Source organism: Phyllobates terribilis, unplaced genomic scaffold (assembly GCF_046119375.1).
Source record: "Phyllobates terribilis strain yellow unplaced genomic scaffold, ASM4611937v1 Scaffold_2__4_contigs__length_985480577, whole genome shotgun sequence".
In the NCBI taxonomy this organism is placed as follows: Eukaryota; Metazoa; Chordata; class Amphibia; order Anura; family Dendrobatidae; genus Phyllobates; species Phyllobates terribilis.
The window spans coordinates 733,705,729-733,723,197 of record NW_027362762.1 but is presented as its reverse complement, the minus strand read 5'-3'; the positions used below and the strand labels follow the sequence as shown (position 1 = coordinate 733,723,197).

Sequence of the window (17,469 nt, the reverse complement as noted above, 5' to 3'; positions counted from 1 at the left end):
TATCTCGCTGCAGTGTCAGTTCCTGTCTGAACACTCAGTTCCTGTCTGAACACTCTCCTAGTCTGTTACCTGTTTTTCTCTATGTCTGTACCTTCTCTTTTTCTGCAGAGTCTGAACCTGCACCTAACTCCTACTCGTTGTCGCTGTACTTCCGTTTGTGAGTTTAGAGTCCACTCGCTACTTCATTGCAAGTATCTTGTGTGCATCTGATTCTGCATTTCCCTTCCAGTCTGTTCCGTGTGAACAGAGCCCTGTTCCCTCTGCCCTGCCTTTGCTCACCGCTCCGGCGGTTTCTCTCTGCTCTGCCTTGTTCACCGCTCTGGCAGTTCCTGCCCGCTCTGCCTTGTTCACCGCTCCGGCGGTTTCTGCCCGCTCTGCCTTGCTCACCGCTCCGGCGGTTTCTTCGTGCCTGCTCTGCCTTGCTCACCGCTCCGGTGGTTCCTGCCTGCTCTGGCTTGCTCACCGCTCCGGCGGTTCCTGCCAGCTCTGCCTTGCTCACCGCTCCGGCGGTTCCTGCCGGCTCTGCCTTGCTCACCGCTCCGGCGGTTCCTGCCTGCTCTGCCTTGCTCACCGCTCCGGCGGTTCCTCTCTGTTCCGCCTTGCCCACCGCTCCGGCGGTTCCTCTCTGCTCTGCTTGTCTGCCGCATCTGCGGTTCTGTTCCTGAATCCCAGTCTGTACTGGACCCTATCCAGCCTGTGCTCCAACCTGCTAGTACCTCCCAGTCCGCACGCCAGCCAGACTTGTCAGTACTCTCCTGTCTGCATACCAGCCGTGCCTGCCAGTATCCTCCTGTCTGCACTCCAGCCGTGCCTGCCAGTGCCCACCTGTCTGCATGCCAGCCAATACCCACCTGTGTGCCAGCCTAACCTGACTGTTCCTGTTTCCCCGGTGTGGGTCAACAGCCGTGTCCGGGGTCTGGCCTGGAGTAGCACCTGGTCCCTCTGCTCAGTTCCTCTCTGGTGCACGGCGTCGTAGCCGTCGTGCGACCTTGGTCGGATCGGGTTGATACTTAGTTACGCCCCACCAGGCACTCTCCAGTTCATGGCACAGTGGAATCACTAAATCACGCACACGCCAGTCAGCCCGGGCATGTGCATAACATCACCGAAGTGGCCATCGATTATTCATTATGGTTGAAGTCAGACATTTCAGCTAACTTTTATCTAATGTGTATGGGCACCATAAGGCCAGTTTCACCTTGTCTGTGCCCGGAGCATAAGGCTCGGCCATGCCGCCTGGTCTCCTCACATGAGCTATCTGCCTCGTAACCATACATGGAGCAGATAGCACACTTCCGATGTGTGAAAACGGATTTACTAATCTAGGATCTACTTATTGCTTTTAGTAAAAATCATCTTTGAATATTTTTTCCCACCAAAGACAAATAATAAAAAAACAAAACCCTGGGTCTCCTGGTGTCAACAAAGTTGCCTTACACATTAGTTTTGTGATTAATGAGTAATTTACTTCACTTGAGCTTTTTCAAGACTAGTGCAAGAACATTCAACCAATCACATTCTGGCTCTCATTTCTCAGACACCTTTTAGGAAATAGAAGCAGTAACTTGATAGGTTTGTATGGAGAGCAGTGTCCCTGCTGTCTATAGCAACCAATCAGAATCCCAGTTATATTTTGTAGACAACACTGGGAAATTGAAAGCCGAACGCTGATTGGTTTGTAGCAAGGTTTTGATCGGAATTTTTATAGGTAACACCCTACAGGAAGAGCGGCACTTGATGCCAGGTCCGGAGCTCTTGTGGTCAGAGGCAGGAGGGCTCAGTGCCCCCGCGGCTGACCCCAGTAGGGCGGGGTCCTCACACGTCACTGTGCCTATAGCGTACTTTGCTATTGGCTGCTGACATACACGTTGTAATCACAGCCACTTCTAGCCGCACGTAGAACTGGCTGTATGTGACAGGAAGCCGGGCTCCTTACATCACATAACGGTCCCGCAGCTCCTGCGCTCTGATTGGTTGTGTTGCTAGATGCTGCGCGCTCACTGGCCCGTAGGCCCCGCCTCTTCCCCGAGAGTAGGAGGCGGTGACGCGCACAGGCGAGGCGGGCTCCCGGCGTGAGGCGCTAGTGTCGGCAGTGGTGCGCTCGTGTGTCCGGTTAGGAGACGTCTCGGTGCTCACACCGGGGGAGTAGGGCATTGCCGGGGGATCCGGCTGGAGGTGGCGGCAGCAGCGCTGTGGAAGAAGCGAACCTCTGGGTAAGTGGCGGCTGCCTGGGAACTTCTGTGGTGAAGAGAGCGGCGGGAAGGACGCTCAGGAAACGCCGGGGATGCGGCCCGCCCTTCACATTAGGCCCCGAGGTGTCATCTCCTTGTCCGGGCAGGGTGGGGAGGGCGGAAGGGTTAAGGCCTGTCCCTGACTTCCTCCCTGCGGAGCTGCGCTCACACTGAGGCCCCACTGCCGGGTCCGCTCTGTTACCGGAGTGAGGGCTGCCAGCACTCGAGCCCTGCCTGCCACCATGGTGCCCAGTGTGCCTGCAAGGATGAGGTGGGTGTGGTGCTGGCTGCTGACGGGCTATCTGACCTGGGAGAGGATCAGGTCTGCCGGGCATCGGCCTCAGGTCTGCCTGCTCTGGGGTCTACAGAGGGGTCTGTGTATGTAGTACCTACCTCTCAGGTCTGCCTGCTCTGGGGTCTACAGAGGGGTCTGTGTATGTAGTACCTACCTCTCAGGTCTGCCTGCTCTGGGGTCTACAGAGGGGTCTGTGTATGTAGTACCTACCTCTCAGGTCTGCCTGCTCTGGGGTCTACAGAGGGGTCTGTGTATGTAGTACCTACCTCTCAGGTCTGCCTGCTCTGGGGTCTACAGAGGGGTCTGTGTATGTAGTACCTACCTCTCAGGTCTGCCTGCTCTGGGGTCTACAGAGGGGTCTGTGTATGTAGTACCTACCTCTCAGGTCTGCCTGCTCTGGGGTCTACAGAGGGGTCTGTGTATGTAGTACCTACCTCTCAGGTCTGCCTGCTCTGGGGTCTACAGAGGGGTCTGTGTATGTAGTACCTACCTCTCAGGTCTGCCTGCTCTGGGGTCTACAGAGGGGTCTGTGTATGTAGTACCTACCTCTCAGGTCTGCCTGCTCTGGGGTCTACAGAGGGGTCTGTGTATGTAGTACTTACCTCTCAGGTCTGCCTGCTCTGGGGTCTACAGAGGGGTCTGTGTATGTAGTACCTACCTCTCAGGTCTGCCTGCTCTGGGGTCTACAGAGGGGTCTGTGTATGTAGTACCTACCTCTCAGGTCTGCCTGCTCTGGGGTCTACAGAGGGGTCTGTGTATGTAGTACCTACCTCTCAGGTCTGCCTGCTCTGGGGTCTACAGAGGGGTCTGTGTATGTAATACCTACCTCTCAGGTCTGCCTGCTCTGGGGTCTACAGAGGGGTCTGTGTATGTAATACCTACCTCTCAGGTCTGCCTGCTCTGGGGTCTACAGAGGGGTCTGTGTATGTAATACCTACCTCTCAGGTCTGCCTGCTCTGGGGTCTACAGAGGGGTCTGTGTATGTAATACCTACCTCTCAGGTCTGCCTGCTCTGGGGTCTACAGAGGGGTCTGTGTATGTAATACCTACCTCTCAGGTCTGCCTGCTCTGGGGTCTACAGAGGGGTCTGTGTATGTAATACCTACCTCTCAGGTCTGCCTGCTCTGGGGTCTACAGAGGGGTCTGTGTATGTAATACCTACCTCTCAGGTCTGCCTGCTCTGGGGTCTACAGAGGGGTCTGTGTATGTAATACCTACCTCTCAGGTCTGCCTGCTTTGGGGTCTACAGAGGGGTCTGTGTATGTAATACCTACCTCTCAGGTCTGCCTGCTTTGGGGTCTACAGAGGGGTCTGTGTATGTAATACCTTCCTCTGGGGTCTACAGAGGGGTCTGTGTATGTAATACCTTCCTCTGGGGTCTGCCTGCTTTGGGGTCTACAGAGGGGTCTGTGTATGTAATACCTTCCTCTGGGGTCTACAGAGGGGTCTGTGTATGTAATACCTTCCTCTGGGGTCTGCCTGCTTTGGGGTCTACAGAGGGGTCTGTGTATGTAATACCTTCCTCTGGGGTCTACAGAGGGGTCTGTGTATGTAGTACTTGCCTCATGTCTGCCTGCTCTGGGGTCTGCAGGGGGAAGCCTGTGCTAACACTGAAGGGTCTGCATGTAATACTCACCCCTCAGGTCTGTCTGGTATGGGATCTGTACATAGGAAGCCTTCTGCTCTGAGGGGGTATGTGCTGTGCGTAATACCCCTCAGATCTCTCTGCTGTGACAGGAGTTTGACACTTTACTGACACCAACAGTGTTTTGTACTAGTTTGGTTAAATGTAATTGGTCACCCTTTAAATAAAATCAGCACACAGATTAGAAGCTAGAAGGCACACTTGTTATAGTTCACAGCCGCCCATCCAGGGATGGAAATGATTTGTCATCTGTGGTGATAGTGATTCGTTCTGTGACCACTCTGTCACGGTGACGTGACACACTTCTCTCAGCCTGCCTCTTCATAGACAGGAAGAATTAAGTGGGCAGTCACGCTTCTTCTGACTTTTCTACTTGGTATCTCATGCACTGCCTAGTTCATCATCTATAGGAAATCGTCCAGAAGTTTTATTGGTAGAGAACCAATATAACATCTGGTGACCAACCAGCTTGGTGACTTCAGTGGATTGTTGCCTGACTGTGACATACAGTGCTGATGGGCAGCCATGGCAATAGACATTCATTTACCTTGTTCTGGGTTAATCACTGTGAGCAAATCGTAAGAAACTAAAGCCTGACAGTAATTCCTCACTGCACCTTGTTCAGGCTATAAGGGAACCTGTCATGTGATTCCTTCTGCCCATGGTCGTGGGTTCATGAGCTGGTGCAGAGAATCCAGGTTTTCAAAGTATGCTTTCTCTGAAATACCGCAGGGTGTCCGGACTGCAATAATGCAACCAGTGTCTGATTCATTCTTCCCCGGTTTACTGTCTTATCTTACTACCTACTGTCTTTCCTCTAAATATACTTATCTGCTGAATATCGGCACTTGCCTCCTTGCCCCCTTCACTACGGGGACTCCCGAATATGACAGCCTGCTCCTTGCAGCTACATGATCGCGTGTAGCTGTGCCTGTAAGCAGGAACGATTTTAGAAGGTCACTGCAGAGTAGGAGCGAGACCGTCTGGACGTTTAAACTCGATCGGCGTTCCTGAAGCAGTTAAAATCGGTAAATTGCAGAAGTACTTGTTTTTACAAGCTGTTTGACAATATCCATCTATGAAGATGGGAGGGCCCCTTTTAAGGCTGGGGCTTCACGGTGACTTTGCCCCCGTTACGGGACGATAGTGCAGCCTGCAAACAGACAACTTATTACACAAATACATTGCATGTGACCGCTGCAGCTAGTCACTGAGTATTCGGCTTGATAAAACTGTTCCAAGTGGTAGACTGCAGCAGCAATATGACTAGTACAGCAGACGACTTCGGCATTCAGTCATCTAAGACGTGAGCAGTACAAAGAGGATAGGAGATGAGCTGCTACTGATAAGATTCTAAGTAGATAGGAGGGGCTCTGTCTGTAGCTCCTCCCTCCTCCGGTCTACATAGAAGTGTGCATCTGTAGTAATCAGGGCGTTGGAGTCGGTAAGCCAAAGCTCCGACGACTCAATTTCCATGACACCGACTCCCTCATACATGGCTCATCTTTAAGTGATAAATTTCCTGTAGCACAGATTCATCTCCGCTAAAAGTCTAGACTCTTAGATCAGGAATAGGACAGACATTTATAGGACATTTCATAACTTTCCCAAATTCTTATGAAAAAATATTCCCCACAAACTGCATTAAACTACTGCACCCAATTTACTATATATTTTAGGAGTTGGAGTCGGTCCATTTTATACCAACTCCGACTCCACCAAAATGGACTCCACAGCCCTTGTAGTAATTGCCATTTTCTATCTCCGTAATGGGGAAGCCTGTCTTCAATGAATACAGATTAAGCGCTTGAACTCATCTGCATGAAAAAAACGAAAACGTTCCGATATCTGGACCGAAAAGTCGGACAAATATCATGCGATTTTTCTCACCTAGCATCCGAATGACATCCGATTTACATGCGAATATGATCCGATCGCAATGCAATTTTAACATGAGCTTTTACATACAGGTATTCTGTCAATTGCACATCTATATCTGTATATTTCTGTAAAAAATATTTATTAGAATAGATACATACAGATAGGCTATGTGCCCACGATGCAGAAATGAAGCAGAAAATTTCTGCAGCATTTCTGCATCTCCCTGGCAGAAAAAAACGCATGCGGATTGTACATGCGGATTGTACATGTGTTTTTCCTGCCAGGGACATGCGGATGTGAAGCGTTCTTCACAAGCATTTCCTCATGCAGGTTGTAAAGCACTTTCCAAGCAATTTTAGCATCACTTGGAAAGTGCTTGTCAACTTGGTCACACTATATAAATCCATACAAACGGCATGGAGTTATATAGTGTGACCTTAAAGAATGGTTAAAAATAAAAAAATGAATCTATACTTGCCTTCCGATGGCCCCCTCAGTCTTGTTTCGCTCCGTTCATCTGGCCCACATGGATTGTCGGTCACCAAATTTAGGTGGATCTGTCATTGGTCCGCAGATAAATATCATGTGCATGGCCAGCGTTAATATGACCAGTTAATTTCAGTGGTCTGTCAATACATTAAAAATGGTCCTACGATTACATGTCATCTTACAATGGCCTGCAAAGGTATTAAGGCCCTCTCCACCCCCCAGCTTTTTACCTTTTTTTTTCACATTACAACCTGTGTTTAAATATTTTTGTAATCCTATTTGTGTGTGGTGTATCAGCACTAAATAGTCTTAAGTTGGTGCAGTGAAGTGAGAAAAATATAGGCTTAAATTACATTTATGGGATGAAATAAAAATTGGCATGTGCATATGTATTAACCCCTTTTTCTATGAAGTCCCTAAATATTTCTGGTGCAAGCATTTCCCTTCATAAGTCACATGCTTTGTGAAAGGAAGTCCACCTGTCTGAAATCTAAGTGTCACGTGGACTGTCAGTATATGTACACCTTTTCTGAAAGGCCACAGAGGTTGCAACACCATTAAGCAAGAGGCATCACTAACCAAACAGACAAAGGAGAATCTCCAAACAAGTCAGCAAGTCAGTGTTGAGTTATTAAAAAGAAAAAAATCCCAATCTCTGATCCCCCAGAGCACCATCATCAAATGAAAAGAACATGGTTTCTCAACAAATGTATGGAGGAAGGTGCTGTGGTCAAATGAGACCAAAATTTTACTTTTTGACCACCAAGGTAAATGCTATGTCTGGAGCCAAACCAGCACAGCTCATCACCCCAAGAACACAATCCCCACAGTGAAATATGGTGGTGGCAGCATCATGCTGTGGGGATGTTTTTCCACAGCACGAACAAGGAAGATGGATGGTGCAAAATACGGGAATACTCTTGAGCAAAACCTATCTCAGTGATTTGAGTCTAGGACAGAGGTTCACCTTCCAACAAGACAATGACACAAAGCATACTACTAGAGCAACACTCAAGCGGTTTAAGGGGAAACTTGTAAATGTTTTGGCGTGGCCTAGTCAAAGCCCAGACCTTAATCCAATTGAGAATCTGTGGTCAGACTTGAAGATTACTGTTCACCAGAGGAAACCATCTAACTTGAAGGAGCTGGAGCAGTTTTGCCTTGAAGAATGGGCAAAAATCCCAGTAGCAAGATGTGGAAAGCTCATAGAGACTTATCCAAAGCGACTTGCAGCTGTAACGCCACAAAAGGAGGCTCTACAAAGTACTGACTTTAGGGGGGTGAATAATTATACACACTGAAGTTTTATTTTTTTCCTATTTTGTTTGCTTCACAATAAAAAGAAAACCAAATGCTCAGATGTAGGCATGTTCTTTACATGAACTGATACAAACCCTCAAAAAAAATAAATAAATAAATACCCAGTGAAATGGCAAAACATGAAATATAGGGGAATGAATACTTTCGTACACCACTGTAAAGTCTCCTCATCTTTGCTCAAGCATTCACATTATAGTTGGCATCTGTGGTCCTGATATTTGGAACTCCAAAATGTAGCCTCCTTATGTGCTGGTTATCAGATTTTTGCTTAATTTGCCTTTTGACGGGCATTTATTACTGCACTTATGTTCAGGGTTCTATAGTGGGTCTTATATAAAATGTTGTCCGTTTGCTTATAATATGCATAAAGTCTCAATCTTTGCATCGTAGGCTGTACTAATGCCAAAAGCACAACTTGCTGTGCACCATTAATAACTGGTCAATCCATTACAATCAATTAAAATGCTGGACATTTTTCGTGCTGTGTAATGGCCTTTTCTGTGGTTAAACTATTTAATTGGAATTATTAGACTCGGTTATAATGATTGCGACAGCTTGTCGCACGGAAAGTACAAATACGTTATTTTCTATAGCCAACAAGGAGCTGATGTGTTTTGGCTACATAGAAAATGATAGCATTTATTTTGTTGTCACATTCTGTTGTGTAACATTAAAGGGGAAGTAAAGACTTTACAAACTTGGTAGCCTGCAAAATATGGTCCCCACCAGAGCCACCCGTTAGAGCAGACCTGGGCAAAGTGTGGCCCACAGGCCACATCCGGCTTTCCCAGTCTGGCCCCGGAGCAAGACAGCCGAAGAGCTGAAACAAAGGCTGCAGCATGCTATCACCGCTATCTGCCTCCTCTTGTCAGCTGTGCACTGCTCAGAGTCAGTGCACCGGAGACAGGAGCAGAGCGCTGGGGGAATGGGAGCAAGGTGTGTGTGTGTGTGTGTGTGTGCGCGCGCGCGCGCGCATATACACTGCTCAAAAAATAAAGGGAACACTCAAATAACACATCCTAGATCTGAATGAATGAAATATTCTCATTGAATACTTTGTTCTGTACAAAGTTGAGTGTGCTGACAACAAAATCACACAAAAATCCTCAATGGAAATCAAATTTATTAACCAATGGATGCCTGGATTTGGAGTCACCCCCAAAATTAAAATGGAAAAACACACTACAGGCTGATCCAACTTTGATGTAATGTCCTTAAAACACGTCAAAATGAGGCTCAGTATTGTGTGCGGCTTCCACGTGCCTGTATGACCTCCCTACAATGCCTGGGCATGCTCCTGATGAGGTTGCGGATGGTCTCCTGTGGGATCTCCTCGCAGACCTGGACTAAAGCATCCGCCAACTCCTGGACAGTCTGTGGTGCAACGTGACATTGGTGGATGGAGCGAGACATGATGTCCCAGATGTGCTCAATTGGATTCAGGTCTGGGGAACGGGCGGGCCAGTCCATCGCTTCAATGCCTTCATCTTGCAGGAACTGCTGACACACTCCAGCCACATGAGGTCTGGCATTGTCCTGCATTAGGAGGAACCTAGGGCCAACCGCACCATCATATGGTCTCACAAGGGGTCTGAGGATCTCATCTCGGTACCTAATGGCAGTCAGGCTACCTCTGGCGAGCACATGGACGGCTGTGCGGCCCTCCAAAGAAATGCCACCCCACACCATTACTGACCCACTGCCAAACCGGTCATGCTGAAGGATGTTGCAGGCAGCAGATCGCTCTCCATGGCGTCTCCAGACTCTGTCACATGTGCTCAGTGTGAACCTGCTTTCATCTGTGAAGAGCACAGGGTGCCAGTGGCGACTTTGCCAATCCTGGTGTTCTGTGGCAAATGCCTAGCGTCCTGAATGGTGTTGGGCTGTGAGCACAACCCCCATCTGTGGACGTCGGGCCCTCATACCTCCCTCATGGAACCGTTTGTGGAGACACATGCACATTTGTGGCCTGCTGGAGGTAATTTTGAAGGGCTCTGGCAGTGCTCCTCCTGTTCCTCCTTGTACAAAGGTGAAGGTAGCGGTCCTGCTGCTGGGCTGTTGCCCTCCTACGGCCCCCTCCACGTCTCCTGGTGTACTGGCCTGTCTCTGGTAGCGCCTCCAGCCTCTGGACACTACGCTGACAGACACAGCAAACCTTCTTGCCACAGCATGCATTGATGTGCCATCCTGGATGAGCTGCATTACCTGAGCAACTTCTGTGGGTTGTAGAGTCCGTCTCATGCTACCAAGAGTGTGAAAGCACAACCAACATTCAAAAGTGACCAAAACGTCAGCCAGAAAGCATTGGTACTGAGATGTGGTCTGTGGTCCCCACCTGCAGAACCGCTCCTTTATTGAGGGTGTCTTGATAATTGCCAATAGTTTCCATCTATTGTCTATTCCATTTGCACAACAGCATGTGTAATTGATTGTCAATCAGTGTTGCTTCCTAAGTGGACAGTTTGATTTCACAGAAGTTTGATTTACTTGGAGTTAAACTCTGTTGTTTAAGTGTTCCCTTTATTTTTTTGAGCAGTGTATAATACATACATACATACATACATACATACATACAGTGGGCATAGGCTCATATTGTGTATATATGGAGGCTATATTGGATCTCATACTGTATATGGAAGGCTGTGTGGGGGTTCACTCTGTGTTTAGGGGGATGTCAGCATACTTAAGGGGTGTTCCTATCTCTGAGATTATATCCCAATATGTAGTAGGTCTAATAATATCAAATCTCTACAATTAGAAATGTCATATAGTTCTTCAGATTCGCTATGTGCAAGGGCATTGCAATAGCTTAGGTATCCATGGTTATGACCATTCATATGTCAGTGGTCCTAACCGTGGATTCCTAAGCTACTACAATGCCCTGCATATGGAGTAAGCGACATAGCTTATTAGAAGAATTATACTACATTTCTAATTGGAGGTATGTGCTGATATTTTTTCTTATTACACCTACTACATATCTATGATCATTGAGATGGGAATATCCCTTTTAGTTCTGCTCAATATTAAGTGATAACATTATTTTATATTAATATTGTTTTATTATTGAGCAGAATTAATTTCAGCCTATTGGTTCAGCCTTCCACAGGAGTCACGGTTTCTCATGTGGCCTCTTGGGAAAATTAATTGCCCACCCCTGTTTTAGAGGATTTAAAGGGGTTGTCCACCACCTAAATATTGATGACCTATCCCCATCAGTTGTATGCAGTGTATGGAGCCCGACCAATGTGGATTCATGCAGTGTAGTGGCCGTTATTGGGTACTGCAGCTCTGCTCCCATTAACTTCAATAGCAGCTGATCACTAGTACTAGACAACAAGCACTTGCTACCTGTGTATGGAAATTGCTGTACCCATGGTTTACGGCTCTGGAAGCTTTTAGATGTAAACTGCTGCCGGTTATCGCCCCACCAGGTCATCCGTATATGAGCAGGGCACAACTCTTTTAAGGGGCTGTCCTCTTACATACTAGCTATATATTACTGCATAATCTATTTGTCCATTTCTTATATAAGCTGTTAGCAGCTAGCAAGGGCCATATCTGCTTGTCAGTGAATGGAAACCTTCCTGCTTACACCTTCCTGATCACACTTGTCTGGGCCTGGGTGTGATCACAGCTTATCTGTTAGAACTACAATGTAATGGTATGTGCCCACTATCAGTAATTGCAGTGTTTTGGACGCAGCTCACCCATGCTGCTTTCTAATTTACACGCCCAGTGGATGGGATTCATAGAAATCCCATGCCCTCTGTGCTTCTAATTGACGCTGTGGAAACTAACCCATGGCACGGTTTTACGAGCCACAGAAATTTTCACAATAGAATGTATAGGATGCGGTATATCCGCATTGTTCAATGAGCACATGCGGATTTACCTGCGTGATTAGAACGCAGCGAAAATACGCTGCGTCCAAAGTGCTGCTGGTTCCTGATCATGGGAACGTAGCCTAAGTTGTCTTTTGTGAGCTGCACACATCATAAGGGCTTCCTCTTCTTTTTTTCTTTATTAATGACCAAGCCTTAAAAATATATATTTCTATATGGCCTGCCGTAACTTTGTTGTAATTTATGTTCCAGTATAAAGCTTTGAAGAATGTATGTGGCGGTGCTTTGGATCCTTCTTGCATATTGAACTTCTGTGGTGGATCAAGGTGCAACCCAACCCAAAGTTAGCACGCAGCCACCTCACCTGGTGCACAATGCATAGTTTGATACACCATTTGCAGCTGCAAGAGCTGTCGGCCACCTACACCATTCCTGCTGCCTTCCTGATCACTGTTTACTCAGTATATAGTTTTAAAGCAGCAATGGCACCTTCTGCGATACGCTTTGGGTAGGCCATGCAAGGGGTTGTTTAAAGGGAACTTGTCACCTCGTTTTTAGCTATTAAACTGGCCCCAGTGTGTTAGTGATGCAATGTGCATCACTAACATTTTTTTTTATCAAAGAAAAGCTCCAAATATTATGTATAAAACACACTTTATATCATTAGGGATTCTCTCACATACCTTTTCTTCCAGTCATAGGGGTGGTGACTTTATCTTTTCAGTCACGGATCTTACACTGTACTTTTGAAATTATGCACGCCCACAGCATTGTGATTGATTGCGGTGACTGGCCCGACAGCACAGCAACCACATAGTAAATCCCGCGCGTGTACACTGCCCATCTGCTTCCCGGGCATGCGCACTGACTCTGTACAGCCCCAGCTTCATGTCAGAGCTGCTCCTGCGCATGTGCACATCTGAGTCAGTGGCTACATGATCCATGAGCGCGCACGCTATGCTCACCACTGTGTTCCCTCCACTCTGCGCTACTTTGCTATTTACCCCTTATTTTAAATCCTCTCAATTCTCAAGAACAGAGGATTTTAAATGACTATATTGTACAGCTTGTTGCTTGGGATCCCATTGTGAGGTCTGAGTGGCGGTTATCTAGGCAAGGAGCATGTGTTGTTTCAGTCTGTGCTGTGGGGTTGGAGGCTGTGTCCATTTTGGTGCAGTCAGTTGGTATTAAATGGACTGACTCCTAAAATGATATACTGCATTGTACTACTGTAACAATTTATGTGCTGTAAATTTTTCATAAGAATTTTGTAAAGTTATGAAATGTCCTATAAATGTAAATGTCTTCTGTTCCTGATCTAAGGATTTAGGTTTTTAGTTGAGATAAATCTGTGCTGCAGTTTATGTACACGCTCAGTAGTGAAGCTCCTCCTCCAGGTCTGTGGGGTTGGGCGTCAGGGAAATTGAGGAGTTGGAGTCAGAGGTTTGGCTTACCGACTCCTCAGCCCTTGTTTCAGTCGTCCTGTGCTTCTCCTATGCTGCAGAAGCAACATTGTCTCTGCTAGCAGTTTAGGAGAATGCTCCGTTAAAGCCACCAGCACGACAATGCCAATAGACTGAACGATCAGTCTTAAGGAGCGCACACTTCCGCCGGCTGTTTAAGAGCAGGTGTATTGAGTAAGCTCAGGAGATGATCCCGCTTCATACACTGCAGATGTTTGCTGTATTATATAGCTGTCATCTGCTTGTAACGGCAGCGACCAGAGCTAGCTTTTATCGCTGCTGTTCAACTATAGATGCCACTGTTAATGACAGCAACCTTTAAATGGCTTGCTTTCTGGTGCTTGCATACATAGTCTCCCATCACCCTCCCATCTTGCTATGTGATCTACTGAAGCCCCTGTCACTGGTGACAGTTATTTCTGAATTCTGTAATAATGAACTATATATAGAGGAAGGAGGGCAGTCTTTTGGCTACTAAAGTGTTTTTTTATTAAAAGAAAAAAAAAAATATATTCATTATTGCCATGTTTACTAATGTCTGGCCTACCACAATATAAAATAAAATAATTTAAACTGTATGTGAAGTCCGGGGGTGGGATGTGGGGGGACTACAAAATTGGAGTTAAAAACTTACTGTTCCTCCAGTGTTGGAATTCTTTCCCTCTTTTGTCACATGACCTAGTGGAAGTCTGTTGTGATGGGTTATAAAAGGCTGCTGAATGGCTTCAGCTGTCATGTGACATAGCAGTGTCAAATAACTATTTGAGCGACAAAACTGACATTGAAGAAACTGCAGCTGTACTGGAGGAAAATAAAACATTTTTGGGTTTTGATTAATTTTGGGGCAATTCATGGGATTGTCCAGTAGTGAGTAACCTTTTTAATCTTGGTAGTTTAGACTTTTTGAAAGGATTGACCGCTGCTTGCAACCTTTTAAAGGGGTTTTCCCACAAGCAAAGTTCATTTTAATCAATAGATCTTAGGCTATGTTCTCACTTGTTGGGTTTTTCAGTGTCACAAATCTGCAGCAAAACCTAATCTCTGGCAGGAAATCAGCTGCGTGAAAAACGCAGCGTTATTTTTACTGTCCTTCTGTCTCTATTTATGCATGTACATAAAGTTCTGTAAAAAAAAAAAAAAAAAAACATTTTATTTGCCATCAAAAACGCTGATGCAAATTTTGTTGCATTTTTCAGCGTTCTTTTCACCATCCATTACTTCTAATGGGTGAAAAAAAGTGACATGCTCTATTTTCCAAAAACCCAACCAAGGCACAAAATATGCAACATAAAAAAAATGTGAACAGGGCATTCTGGTTTCTCATAGACTTTGCTGGTACTGCAAAACGCAGCTGAAAAGTTGCAAAAAACTGCTGAAAAACCCAACATGTGTGAACATAGTCTTAGACTAAAAATAAGTTCCATGATTGAATGTGTTAATAAAAATGTTCTTGTGCTGAATATAAATCTTATAAATGTGCCCCTGCTGTGTACTGTGTAATGGCTGTGTCTGACTGTGCAGGAACATGGTCTGATCATACCACAGCTCCTGGGCAGGAGAGGAAGCAAAAGACATTACAGCAGGGGATGATTCTTTCTGTGAGGTAAAACATTTCACCACCTTTTTTAAACCATATTTTACATCACAAAGAGAATCGGCTGTGATCCCCTGCTGTAATGTCTGTATACTATATTGCTCACCCCCTCCCCTGCCCAGGAGATGTGGTATGATCAGACCATGTTCCTGCATGGTTAGACACTTCCATTACACAGTACACAGCAGGGGCACATTTATATGATTATCTCAGCACAGGAATATTTTTATTTAACATATCCAATTGTGGAACTTATTTCAAGATCTATTAATTAAAATATACTTTGTGCGACAGCCCCTTAAAGAGAAACGGTGCGGGTTCAGTTGCTGTGAGTACACAGAATGGCAGCTGTAACCGTGCCCCTGGCCCTGACTGACAGCTGGCCCCAATGCAGAGCCAATGTTGGAAAGGGCCAGGGGCGCAGTTACAGACGCCAGTGATTAAACCCACGCCGCCTTGGTGCCTGAAACCTAAATGCTGCCGGGGGGAATAAAGTTAATTTTCTCCCCGGAGCATTCGGCTAAGTGTGGGCGCCGGGCAGGTTAGTAGCACTATTAACCTGCAGATTAACCCCATATGTGCAGGTTGATAGCGTTTTTCCTCGTGACAGGTTCCCTTTAAGTGTACCACATAACATTAAAAATGTTTTCCTCCCAGACTGGCACCGAACCTGTTGGTCACAAAGACATTATGTAACATGACCATTGCAGCCTTCATACTTCCATCAAATATAACTGTCCTGTCTGATGGAACGGTGAACGCTGCTTCTGACCAGCGGTTGGATAGGAGTTCATTTACTTTAGTAAAAATGTTGCCACTTGATAACATTTACTATGCCTGCAGGCGTGGATGGGAGAATCATGTAATGGCATATAAATGTATACAGATGCACTAAGGTATATGTGAACAATAAAAAAAAAAAAAAATTGATTCAATTGTATGAGCCAATCTGCCAGCGTCAAGGTGACCTCTGCAAATGGAAACCTACACTTTCTGACTTGCATCTCCTCAGCCTGAAACCCCCATACACATTAGACTAATGTCGGCTGAACTTGCTGATATTGACAGGTTCGGCTTACATCCTAATGTGCATGAGAGCTCTGGCGAGGGGAAATCTATATTTGTGATGTCCAATTTTTGACTGCTGATCGTATTGTTTCCTGGAGCTAATCTTCTGCCAGACATGTCTGATCATGGCTCTCTTATAGAGAACACAGTATAGGAGGGCTGGCCTAATGATGGTTTGGCCAATTGTCTCCCATACACAGGAGCACTGACAGCCATACCTTTTTTTTAAAATTATTTATTTTTTTTTTTTTTTTAGCCAAAGCTACAAGTGAATCCAGCCGGAAGAAGTAAAAGTCCTTCCTTAAAGGGAACCTGTCACCAGAAATAATGTAATTAACCTGCTGCAAATATGCAGTTAATCTGCCGTTTAATAGCGTTTATTCTGCCTGGGGTCTGAATGCAGCAGAGAGAAAATTAACTTTAATCTTCCCGTCAGCATTTGGTTTCAGCCACAGGGTCGGCGCTGGTTCAGTCATTACTCTGAGAATACAGAGCGGCCGCTGTAACCGTGCCCCTGGATCTGACTGACAGCTGAGCCCCAATGCAGAGGGAGCGTCAGTCAGGGCCGGGGGTACGGCCGCTCTGTATACTCAGAGCAATGACTGAACCAGCACCGCCCTGTGACTCAAAACGAATGCTAGTGGGGAGAATAAATGTCATTTTCTTCCTGCTGCGTGCAGGCTCCGGGCAGCATAATAACGCTGTTAACCTGCAGATTAACTGTATATTTGCAGTCTAATAGCGTTATTTCTGGTAACAGGTTCCCTTTATCTTTTTGTATGTACTCCCGGCATTGGCTTCATCTGTGCCAAAAACTGCTATAATAACTTCGGTGGTGATTCTAGGAAAATTATCCAGCTCAGGCCCTCCCTCTATAACATAAGAGAGCCATTTTTTAACAGAGGCTCCATCTGATTGGCCATCCATCATACAATACTGCGCTGAAATTGTATTGACTGGCTGCCGACAAATGCTACTAAAGTAATAGCTATGTTCTGAGGGCAGGTGCAGACGACCGTATGTCCTCCGTCTGAGAAAAATCGTCTGATTATGCTGATCAGACTCTGGTCCGTTTTTCTCGGATGTGGAGACTTAAAATAAATAGTTTTTTCGTCTTCTCTTTTCAATCTGTCCATGGAAATGTAATTTGAGTGCAGTCCGATGTTTTCCATGGACCCATAGATATGAATGGAAGAGTGGCATCCGATTTATCAGAGGCAAATCGTGCATGCTGCCACTTTTTTTTTTTTTCCCATACTGCCTCAGAGAATAACATTGGCCCGAGTGCACACTGATGTTTTGCTGGATCGCACTTGGACCGAAGCTACGGTCATCTGCACAATCCCTGACTATTATTCTCTAACGAAACGAACCCCTATAGAACAACCCTTTCCAAAGGAAAGCAGTAGGCCATAGATTGTAGTTTGGATGGAAGTGTCTTACTAGTCACTCATCTTTTCTATAAACTCCACAGATCAGCTATGAACAACAAGTCATTCAGAAAACTGCTCAGAAATCCCTAAGGTATGGCCAGCATTACTGGCTAAAGACCAAATGCAAAAATTTTGCCCTTTGATGTTTATTCCTCTTATATTGTGAAGGTCTGTTTGGTTAAACTGAAAAAATGGCCACATCAAA

The 17,469-nt window shown here is 46.1% G+C and overlaps 1 protein-coding gene across 2 annotated transcripts in view; it reads left to right on the top strand.

Moving 5' to 3' along the window:
- Positions 1-2,007: 2,007 nt before the first annotated feature.
- Positions 2,008-17,469, top strand: part of RAP1A (RAP1A, member of RAS oncogene family) — a 53,527-nt gene continuing 38,065 nt past the window's right edge. Inside the window, exon 1 of one of the 2 annotated variants that reach the window (XM_073667194.1) lies at positions 2,008-2,213. The gene's annotated coding sequence lies outside the window, so the exon portion shown is untranslated. The remainder of the gene's footprint in view (positions 2,214-17,469) is intronic. The other variant, XM_073667193.1, reaches the window with a different exon arrangement.